The following is a 12,383-nucleotide window of genomic DNA, read 5'->3' as shown; positions in this document are numbered from 1 at the left end:
TGGGTAAGGAATGGTCTGGCTGAAGAAATCAGCTTTGTTGTGTAGGCTGCTGATGTTGTAATTTCGTTGACCTGTCGTGTCAGGGAGAGTGTAGAGTCGAGGTTTTCACTGACGTTGAGAAGTATTTGCAATCAGTCAATGCTGAACTTGGTACATTGGGGGTCAAGATTATTGATTACTGATGAGGGCCCAACTTGTAAGATTTCTGTATTCTCATCATTGAGAGAGAGGCTATTGGCAGCCATCCAGGCTTGGATTGTAAGGTAGATTCTGTTTAGGGCGTGAGAGTCTTTGGTGTGGTTGCCTGTGAGTGGTAGGAGAATTTGAGTGTCATCTGCATAGTTTGTATTGGAAATACTGATGGAGTCCAGGAGGTCACAGAGGGGCTTGGTGAAAATGTTGTATAGTGTTGGGGACACACTGGATCCTTAAGGTACTTCGCAAGACATGGGGGATGGTGGGGCACAGGCAACATCAAAGAAAACTCTGATAGATATGCCAGTCATGAAGGAGGTGATCCAGAATGTGGCTTCAGGAGAGAAGCTGGGAGATGAAGGAAGGTGATGGCAAAGCGATTTGTTGTTCACTAGATCGAAGACTGCTGACAGGTCTAATAGGAGGATGAGGGCAGGCTTGCTTTCATCCTTCATTTCGGCAAGTTGATTTCTGAGAGGTCTAACAGGGCTGATTCTGTTCCGTGACCTGGTCGCAATCCTGATTGGCATAGACCTAGGATTATGTTTAAGTCTATTGCTAGGGGGGGGGCGTGGTTAACTAGCCATGGAGTAGGACGTGCCTCTGTGTCCAGCTCCTGTTGATCCGGCACTTATCCTTGAAATTACACTTGAAAAATGCTATGCGCGTCCTGTCAATGAAGATATGGACGTCGGAACACATGCTCTGTAAGTATCCTTGAAAGCGAGCACATTGCGACTGAGGATTACGAGATAATGGAATGTTGAAGAGGCAGCCGTGGGGACGAACTGCTGCCAAGATGGCGTACAACAAAGGAAGCGGTTCTTGCAACCTCGAGGGGAAACGAAGGCAGCTGAAAGACACAGACCGCGATAGAAGCTAGTTGCTGGATGGAATGCTCCTGAACCTTGCTTTTATGTAAAGCGATATCGTGGCGCTCCCGGACACGAGCGAGCTGAAAGATTTGAAAAATTGCAACTGTATCCGTGTCACGGAGGACGAACGCCAAATGCTTGTGCTGCTTTCAACTGTTGTGTAAAGCAATATTGGGGCGGCGCTCCCGGGCGCGAGCGAACTGTATGCTGGATGCTTGCAACTGTATTCATGTCACGGAGGACAAACGGCCAATGCCTGTGTAAATCCCAGCTGCTACATTAAGCAACACCGTAGTGGAGCCCCCAGACGGGAGCGGACCAAACGAGCGAACAGAACGAGTGCAACTGTGTTGCAAAGAAGACAAGAGCCGGAGGCTCGCACAGTTCCCAGCCGCTCACAACAAAGGCTGTAAATGAGGAACGTTATAAGAAACTACAGGAATAGTGGGCGATCAGGGGAAGACTGTTTGCATAAGTGCAGAGCACACGGAACCGGCGTGCTGTGGTTGAATTCCACTGGACAAGGCTGCCACTTGAGCTGACTGAATATTTCTTCGTTTTATTGGAGTGCATGATAAGCAAGGAGTGGCAGGCTATTGACTCGGAGCGCTGCTGGGAAGAAGTGCCACATGAGATGCTGGGAAATGAATGGATGAGAAGCACCAGAAAAGCCTGCCCTTTCACAATACAGCCCAGGAACTGACCCCTCCCATTGCCTTAGTGCTCAGTAAAATACGGACCGGTAAGCTGTACTGCTGTGACACTGCCGGAAAGGAGCACAACGGGAAGCGCAGGGTTTATTAAGCGCATGAAGCGCACTGGAGAGCCTACACTTCGTGACAGGGGCTCAGGAACTGAGGTAACGCTGTAGGCCTTGTAAGAGTCTAGGGCCTGCAGAGAGAGGACACAAATTCCATGCAGAAGCGCTGCCAGAGGACATAAACACTTTGCAGCCTGGCATCCCGGTACCAGGCACGAAACCACTGTTGAAGGAGAAGTTGAAAGTGTACACTGGCCCCGAAAAGTAAGCTGTGGAAACAGGGACAGTGTTGTCCTAAGAAAAGACGTGGGAGCATTAGGCTAAAGCTGGGGATAACAGCCGTGAGTGGTGCTAAGGTGGAGGCTCCCAAGCGTTGCACGTAAGAAACCGGGAGGCTAGGTGTCTACGCTAAGGTTGTGTGGTCTCTAGGACGCAGTGGGATGGGTGATATGTGGGAGGACACAGCCCACTCTGAACTTGGAGCGCAGCATACATAGGTGAGCGCCAGGGCTCCTCTAGGACGGCTGCCTATACCCGGAGAGGTGCACTGATGTCGAGCTTACATAGAACAGCAGGATCGTGCACCTGAGGCCAGTCAACCTCGGGTGCATAACGAAGGCTGCAAGATGTCGGGGCGTGGGACTGTGAGTAAAAGCAAGAATAAGCAATCCACGATGGAAGCATTCGCCAAAACACAACAATCTCCAATGTCCAAAGACCTGGCAGCACCGGGGGAGAGCGCTGCAGCGACTGACAAACATCAGATACTAGCAGCCATAACGGAGCTGCGAGACAGTGATGTCGGACCTGCGCACTTCCCTGGAGGCCAAAATAGACGCAGTAGGCATAGAAGTTACCCTGCTGAGGCAAGACGTCAGGGGACTGGCGGAGAGAACGAGCAGCTTGGAGAGTGCGGTGAAAATCAACACGGACACCAGCACTAGGAACATAAATAAGATCCACATACTCAAACAACAGGTAGCTAATCTGGAGACTCGAGCGGAGGAGGCGGAAGGGAGAGCGAGGAGGAACAACATTCGTGTGGTGGGACTGCCGGAGGGAGAGGAAGGACAGGACCCGACAGACTACATTGAGAATCTGTTCTTACAAGAAATAGGGGCTGAAAAACTCTCGCAGGGGTTTGCGGTGGAGCGTGCGCACAGAGCCCTCATGAGGAGGCCACAACCGGGGGCTCCCCCCCGGCAAATAATAGTGAAAATATTGAACTACAAGGATCGTGAGAAGATTTTGGAATACTTTCGCAAAGGAGGAACCATCGAGAGGGCGTCGTGCACCGTCACGGCATATCCAGATTACACAATGCTGGTTCAAAGGCAGCGATACAGCTATGTGGCGATCAAAAGAAGGCTACGTGCGGTGAGGATCAAATATATGCTGCTGTATCCCGCGAAACTAAAAGTGATACATAAGAGCAAGATGTTTTTTTTCCACACGCCCGAGGAAGCGACAACCTGGCTAGACCTTCAGGGTTGTCCGGAACAGGAGGCGGATCGAGCGCAAGAGTAAGACGATAAGTGGCTGGGACATTACATGTAGCGTGACATGATGTGCAGTGGGTATCCATTAGAACTGTGGGTGATGGCTATGGCTGAGGGGTATCACTGGGTACAGGTGGCACTTGAAGTAGATCTCATCGACTTGGGCGGACACAAGGACTTGAATATAGCAAATTGCATATATATGTGGTACTTGTACAGTTACGTCTGTAGAGTTTATAGCAAACAGGAGCGGCAGGACGTGAGCACCCTATCCCCCCATATTAGTCCTAGTAGGCTAGCCAGTAGGGCGGCCTTACCCCGCAGAGCATCGAGTACAGGCGGGAGCCAGAAAAGTGCTAGATGCGGGGAAGCCTGAGATCCAGGGATGGAGCTGGGCAACAGTTGGGGAGGGGGTTAGGGGGGTTGGGAGGGAGAATGAGGGGTGGGAAGCATGGGGAGTTGGGTGTGGTTGGGCGGGATAAGAGGAAGGGAGGGGTGTTTGGGGTGTGTGCAGTTAAAGGAAGTTTGAACTGGGATACGAGCCTAAATAGACGAAAACGGATACGAGTAGTGGATTGTGCGGTCGGGGTGGGGGCGGAAATCATAACAAGCCATGGGGGACCTTAAAATAATCACGTGGAATGTTAGGGGTCTAAACAGTTATTTGAAGAGAAATAAGGTCATGCTATACTTGCGAAGACAAAAGATAGACATCGCACTATTACAAGAGACCCATTTGACAAAAGAGAGACTAGGAATGATTAAGAGGAAATGGAAAGGAGTGGTGGTGGGTTCAACATACTCAGCTTATGCCAGAGGGGTCCTTATCTGGTGGCCCTGCATGTCCCCTTTCATGTGTTACAGGAAACTGCTGAAGCGGACGGGAGAATGGTCATACTCAGGGGCCTGGCAGAGAACAGAGAGATAAGTATAATTAATACATACGCTCCCAATCATAATACAGCGATGTATTTCAGAACCCTGAGTGCTAACCTTGGTAGGTGCATGGGAAGTGCGGTAATCTGGGGTGGGGATTTTAACTGTGTACTAGATCCAAGGGTGGACAGATCAGATCAGAAGTTGGAAAAACCTGCCCCGGCGGCACGGGTGTTACAGACGCTGCTTCATGATTTTGACCTGACTGATGTATGGAGAATGAAGCACCCGCAAGAAAGACAGTACTCGCACTACTCGGCCCCGCAACAGCTGTCCACTAGACTAGACTATGTCTTTGTTACGTCAGGCCTAATAACAGAAATGGTGTGGGTGGAATATAAAGCGAGAGTCCTGTCGGACCACTTGCCCTTGATTTTTAGCTGGCAATACTGCCCTCCAAGAGCAAGGATCCCGACGTGGCGGCTCCGAGCGGAAGCACTTAAAGACCCTGAGTTCAAAGAAGAGGTAAGGGAGGAGATCATAAATTACTTTGAGGAGAACACGGGTAGTGTAGATTCGTCGTGTACGTTGTGGGAGGCCTTTAAAATAGTATTGAGAGGCGTGGCCATAGCAAAGTCCCAAAGCTTGCAAGGCGGTATCCTGGCTAATTTACAAGAGGCTGAGAGGGAGTTGGAAAAAGCACAAAGGGAGGATGGCGATACTGGTTCGAATGCGGAGCGGATACTTCAGCTTCAACAGACGTGTGGAGAGCATTGGGATAGGTTGTGTAAACTGAATTATAAGAAATACATAGAGAGACAGCACGCGGGTGGGGACAAGACTGGAAGGCTTCTGGCGTGGTTATATAAGAGCGAAACCCCCAGACCCACCATCAGGGCAATAACAAGGGATGACGGCAGCGTAGCGGACACCCAGGAGGGAGTTAATCAGGAATTTGCCACGTATTACAGAGGACTGTATGGGGACGTCGAGGAGGATAATCAAGAGAGGATAAAAGAAACACTCAAGATATAGGCCTGCCCAGGATAAGTGCTGAAGAGAGGGAAGAGTTGGATGCACCAATCACGTTAGAGGAGCTAGAAGCGGTGGTGAGACAATTGCCTACTAGTAAAACCCCAGGGGCGGACGGGTTTCCGAGCGAGTTTTATAAAGCATACATGGCAGAGGTGCTCCCTCCGATGCTGAATATGCTAAATTAAGCGTTTGAGACGGGACAGCTGCCAGAGTCGCTAAGGGAAGCAATTATAATTCCGCTCCCTAAACCAAATAAGCCTGGGCACAGCTGTGGCTCCTACAGACCACTATCAATGCTGAATCAAGACAGCAAGATATTAACAGCCGTTTTGGCAAGCAGGCTGCGAAGAGTCATAGACAAACTCATACACCCGGATCAGACGGGTTATGTTCCAAACAGGAACATAACTCACAATCACAGGCGACTCCACCGAGTCATTGAATGGGCGGGGGGGGAATGAGGATGATATGGCAGTAGTGTCCTTGGATGCGGTAAAGGCCTTCGATTCTGTCAAATGGCCATGGCTGCTGTCGACTCTGGCGGAATATGGGATGGGGCCCGGATATGTAAGATGGGCAAAGATGCTATACAGTGTGCCGCTCGCTAGAGTTAAGACGGGAGCTGTTATTTCAGAGAGATGGCGGTTAGGCAGAGGTACCAGGCAGGGATGCCCATGGTCCACCATGTTATACATATTGGCATTGGAGCCTTTGGCTATATACCTCAGACAGCAGTATGACACCATAGGCATCGAAGTGGGTGGGGAGCGACACTTGATCTCTCTATATGCAGACGACATGTTATTGTATCTGAAGCACCCGGAGGAGAATCTCCAGTATATCTTGGAGGTTATGAATCAGTATGCAGGACTGTCTGGAATAGCTGTGAATCCTCAGAAGTCTGTGATTTTCCCTTTGGGTAACTATAAGGGACTCCCCGTAGAACTGCTGCCGATATTGCAAGCCCCTTGGGCGGTTGATACCTTTCGGTACCTTGGAGTAGATGTGTATCATACGGTTGAACAAGAACATAAGCACAACACGGAGGTAGCCGTGGGGAAAATAGAGAACAGTATGCAATTTTGGGGGAAGCTGCCGCTAGCTATGATGGGGCGTATTGCAATGCTTAAAGTGGTGGTTTTGCCCAGACTCCTGCATTATTTCGGAAACATTCCACACCTCATACCTGGGAAGTTTTTTGCCAAGCTTAATAGTATATGCAGGGACTTTTTGTGGCAAGGAACTAGGTGCAGGATGGCATTGTGGAAACTGCAAAACTTTTACGAAAAAGGGGGGATATGGCTCCCCAACTATGAGGTCTACTATAAAGCGGGCCAACTGTAGTATGTTGCTAAATGGCTCTCGGATGAAAGTACCCCTGAATCCAGATTGTTTAGTGCAGACTGTGCCCCATTTTACTTAAAGGAAATGATCTGGTTATCTGAAACAGAAATGCAGGGGCGCCCCAAAATTATGATGCTTGGGTGGAGGATTTGGCGCCGCGCGTGCAGGATGATGGAAATCCCGGCCCCGTGCTCCCCGCAAATACCGCTGGTGGCACTGGCTAAGGGGGATGTGCAACTGCGGAGGATGATTAGAAACCACTGGGAATCAGTGGGGTTGGCAACGGTGGGAGATGTTTGGCGGGAGGGAGCCATCATAAGTTTTGAGGAGTTGGGTGAGGAAACAGGTCTACACGTAGGTCAATATATTATATATCATAGATTGGCGCGGGAACTTAAGAAGACTTGGCCCGAAACTATTCTCGAAGCAGAGCCGGATGGTATTGTAGACGTTATTTATGACATAGCAGAGGGAGGGCACGAAATTTCAAGATTGTATGACATGCTGATGCTTAGGATTGGTAAAGAACCAACGGAAGGAATTGCAAAAGTGGGCGGAAGCAGAGACTATGGTATGGCAGGAGTCCAGTATGATGGGAGGGGGAGAAGAGGTGGGAACCCTGTTGGCTTGGAAATCACTGATAGCGGAATTGTTTGGAACAATGCCAGATTTGGCGGATTCCAATGGAGAACGAACCCCACCGCGCGGCGTGAACACAGAGTAAACAGACTTGATGGGCTCGTAGGGGGGGTGGGTTGGCGGGAGCGGAGATCAAATTGTATAATGTACACATTTGAAACTGTATTGTTGCATCTTGTATTGTATATTTGGTCTGTATTGTTTTGTTGGCTGAAATATAATAAAAAATGTTTAAAAAAAAAAAGTCTATTGCTAGGGCAAGTGTATATGTTAAATAACAGCAAATGGTGATCATTGTTAAGTCACACTTTTAAGTGCTTCAAGTCCAGAGAACCTGACTTGCCTGTTACCCCCTGCCAGTTGAGTGCTACATTTACCCATATTGAAAGGCCTCCAGGCGGTTTGCCCATTTCCTTCTTAAATGCTGCTAGACAATTAACCTAATAACCTTGAAAAATCAGCTGATCCACTGCCCATGTTTCTTGGAAAAATACGAAGTCAAATCCCTGAATGAAGTTACACCACCCCAGATCCGTCAGATGTTTCCTTAACCCTGCGATGCTCCATGACAACATCCCAGTGGCAGGCGGGTAAGAACCACTTGCATATCGGTCTACGCCACCACATCTCCCACGTCTCCTCTCTCCATACCTCTCTACGACAACTCCACATCACTTATCCCTCAACCATTCATCCTAAAACTGAACACTTCCTCCCCTATCCCGTTCCTATATCATTCTCTACTGTCCTCATGCCTGGTTCATATTTCTACCTTCCCTGCATCATCAGATCTTATATCCACATCCTCTCAACCATTGTTAAGCACAACAGTGATCTGCCCTGTAAATCATTGTCAAAAAGCTTTGTAAGCTTTTTGTATCAAAAAAGCATTGTTTCCATATCATTTTCATTAAATAAATAAATATTCAACTCTGGGGAAAATGATTTCTGAGTCATCTCAGAACTCTAAGCGATTCGAGAAAACATGGGTTATATTAAAGCAATATGCCCCGAGCGGCGGGGGCATTACTGACTCTGGTAATGCCCTTGGGCCCATAGTTATAGGCCCGAGTGCTCCGCTTCGAGCCTCCTCATTGGCTGAGGGGCTGCCACGCCCCACCGCGAGGACAAGGTGGCTGGAATCCCAGCCGAGAATCAAAGGATTCTCGGCCGGGTAATGCCACGGCAAGGGCCAATCAGAAAGGCTGTTTCATTCTGATTCTTCCCTCGCCGGGTACTAATAAGGGATTATTTCCTACTGAAGGATAAATCATGTCATGGGATGGCCAATTAAGTTTGGAATGCACTGATGTCATTGTGTTTAACAGATGTATTTGCACATATTTATGTAGTCTCCTCTTGATTTTTATATTGTATATCTCTGTTCCTGTCTCGTTTTCCTCTTCTTCTTTTACATGCCAGTCACTTCTAATATTTGTTTATATTTTTGTTTTTAAAAGCATTGAACATTGCATTTTCACTTCCCCCTCTTGTCAATCAACACCCTCCTCTCCCTCCCACCTGGCATTGCACACCATTTTATAAGAGCAATTGTGACGAATCAACTTCCGAGGCACCATTGGTCCAGGGATGAATATCTGTTTCTAAACCCTTAATCAGGCCCATACCTCTAGTACACCAGAAGGGATCCAAACATATTGGAAACACAAGCAAATTATAAACATCCTTGTCCAATTTTGTTAATGTGGACAGAATGGCAGGCTTATCTCTGCAAGGTTATGGATCATTGGTTAGTTGCAACACAGTGAAAATACAATTATTACCCAGTGATAAAAAGGGGCTGTTCAGTCAAGATTGTATATAAATATCTACTTTATTATGATTCAACAGACAGTTCTAGCACACTACAAAATACAATCCACCCTGCAAAGGAATGCAGAGGAAAGACAGTTTCAAGAAGGAAAGGGGATGCACTCTGGATACTGACAGGAGGGTTGTCAGTAAAGTAATTAATCACGATATGATATGGCATTTATAACGCGCCTATACACAAGTGTTTCAAGGCGCAACAAGGCAAGGGAGGGGAAACAGAGGGAAGACAGACAATGATCCTACTAGGCCAGGTGACATTGAGATCGCAATAAAAGGATTGAACATTGCATTTTCACTTCCCCCTCTTGTGAATCACCAGCCCCCCTCCCTCTCCCACCTGGCAGTGCATGCCATTTTATAATAAGAGCAATTGCGACGAATCAACTTCCGGAGCACCAGTGGTCCAGGGATGAATATTGGTTCAAGGATATTTGGTTTCAACACAAGGGGACCAATGGGTCGTAGAATGTCACTAGAGGTCTACACAGAAGGGCCAGGGGGACAGAACCACAATGTACCTTGTGCTTGTATAGGTTCTTGGTGCTCGATAGCGTTGAGTTGGTTTAAGGGCGCTTTGCAGCTTCTGCGACAGAGTTCAAGATGGGAAACAGCTGTGGGTATCAGGCAGCAGGCAATTCAGCGAGCGAGGCTGGACGGACAGCTGCAGGCTCGCCAACACGGAGGCTTGGGTCAGGTATTGTTGTCTCAGTGCTGGTTGGCGGGTCTGAAGCACTGGTTGAGGCATCTCGGGTTGGCGTGAGCAGTCGTGGTGTGACAACAGTCAGGGTTGCAGTCGGTTTCAGATCAAGGGGCTCAACTGCCTTCAAAATGTCCTATAGGCAGATGCTGGTTGATGCTTGATGCCTATTGGTGCACTCCTCCTAGCCTTTCGCTGGGCTGTGTTGTCGTTTAAGGCAGATGACCCCAAAGCCGAGGAGAGTGTTGCAGGCAACAGCTTTGTCCTTGGTTTGGTACAGAGACTCTTTGCCACGTCCCACCTAGGAAGCTTGCTTGCAGAGCCTAGAAGGGCACGTAGTGTGCTGGCTGGCTACCGGTTCTGGAGCTCCTGGAGGGTCCCCTGGATTCCGTATCTCCCTCTGTTCCCTGGGAGATGTTTAGGGAGGGATCATGCTTCCCTCTTGGAGATTCTGTCCTGTCTTCACTGCTGGAAGATGTAAGGCAGACTGTACCTTCAGCCAGGGTCCCAATTAGTTATTCGTGCTACGCCAAGCAAAGTCTTCAGATGATCCGCCAAAAGAGGGGCTCAATCCTTTTTTTAAACCAAATGGGCTCCAGTGATTGTGTAGGCTAGGCCTACCTTAATGAACCAATCCTGGGTCCCCACCAAAAATCTTCTGTTATGTGTGAGGTCATAACCAGAGGGCTTTTCAAGAGGAAAGGTAAACGGGTGAAAACATATACTACTAAGACCCACCCATCTTCCTGTCTGTTGTAAATTAAAGTGTTCCTGATTAAAGGCATATCTCCCTTGAAGTTGTGGTGAGAACAATCTTTCTGTCTCCATCAAATCACATCCTGTTACCCTATAAAAGGAGTCCCTCTGGATGGGTTGTCTACTGTAAACACATGTACCAGACATGGCACTTCACTACCCTTGATACTGAGGGGCGGGAGCTGGCTTCAGGTTGACACAGTGCATATCAAAGGTTGTTGGGGGTAATCCTGTCTTTTGGTAGCCATATTGAAGTATACTCTATTAGTATGGTAATTATGTTTAATTGCTGCTACCATTCTGCAGGGCCAACAAAGGATAGGGTGGATCCATGGAGCCTTCGTTATTTAATTAGGATGGCCATGGCAAGGAGAAGGTTTTTCCCTCCCCCTTTTGAGATGCCCATGTATTCCTGGGTGTCACATTCCAACTGAATGTGACAGGGAGGACTGTGCTTGCAGGCTGTGTGCACCCAGAGTACACAGGTCTATGTTTATGTCGTGCGGTGAGCATAGGAAAATGTGTGCAGATTAGCCCCACACATTTTCCAGAGGTTGACCTACCCTCATTCAATTTCATATAAAATTTCAAATAAGCCTGGCGAGTGCACACCTACCGTGCGGATGGTCGAATTCCTCACAGCAATGGTCTTTACTTTTCTTTGCATATATGACATCTGTTTGAGGAAGGGGCACTGCACCTTCCGAACTATTCCCTGCAGCACTAATACATTAAGCACAGAAAAGAAAACCAACGCGATGAATTCAAAATCCACAAAGCTCAAAACACATATAAACATCACGAACGGGAGGACACCCGACTAGCACCAAGTTTATTTTGTTAAAATGAACGCCCCAAGAAAAACTAGGCCAATCACTGTTAAAATCTCTCCAAAAGCAAAGGACATGAGGAGCTTGTGCATTAGAGGTAATTGATTTTGCAAACAAAAGAGTAGAACTGCAAGTTCCAGAACGTACTTGGAATACACATAAAGAAGATAAACAAATGGCTGGCAATGGGACAGTGGGAGGTCACGTGCTCGGGCGTGCCTCTGTAGGAGACCGCCATGGACTGCGTGGCAGGTGCCTGCAGAGCTCCAGTTTTCACCCTGTGCTGTGCATTTAGTTCTGCAGCCTGAGCCTCCATCTTCCTGAGCACCTTTAGAGCTCTGTTCTAAATCCTGGGCATGTCTGCAGAGCTCCAGTGTGCACCCTGTGCTGTGGATCCAGAGCTCCTGTAGCATCCTGTGCTGTGCCTTCAAAGCTCGAGTCTGAATCCTGAGGTGTGCCTACAAAGCTCCAGCCTGCAACGTGTGCTGTGCCTGTAAACCTCCAGTCTGAATCCTGTGGCGTGCCTTCAAAGCTCCAGCCTGCACCCTGTGCTGTGCCTTTAAACCTCCAGTCTGAATCCTGTGCTGTGCCCCCAAAGCTCCAGCCTGCAACTTGTGATGTGCCTTTAAACCTCCAGTCTGAATCCTGTGGTTTGCATCCAAAGCTCGAGCCTGCACCTTGTGCTGTGCCTTTAAACCTCCAGCATGCATCCTGTGGTGTATCTCCAAGGCTCCAGCCTGCCACTTGTTCTGTGCCTTTAAGCCTCCAGCCTGAATCCTATGGAGCGTCTCCAAAGCTCCAGCCTGCACCCTGTGTTGTGCCTTTAAACCTCCACTCTGAATCCTGTGGTGTGCCTCCAAAGCTCGAGCCTGCACCTTGTGCTGTGCCTTTAAACCTCCAGTCTGAATACTCTGGTGTGTCTACAAAGCTCCAGCCAGCACATTGTGCTGTGCCTTTAAACCTCCAGTCTGAATCCTGTGGTGTGCCCCCAAAGCTCCAGCCTGCAACTTGTGTTGTGCCTTTAAACCTCTGGTCTGAATCCTG

Source organism: Ambystoma mexicanum, chromosome 11, assembly GCF_040938575.1.
Source record: "Ambystoma mexicanum isolate Mex_15411 chromosome 11, UKY_AmexF1_1, whole genome shotgun sequence".
Classification (NCBI taxonomy): domain Eukaryota; kingdom Metazoa; phylum Chordata; class Amphibia; order Caudata; family Ambystomatidae; genus Ambystoma; species Ambystoma mexicanum.
The sequence above is the reverse complement of the archived record's forward strand: the minus strand, read 5'-3'. Positions refer to the sequence as shown.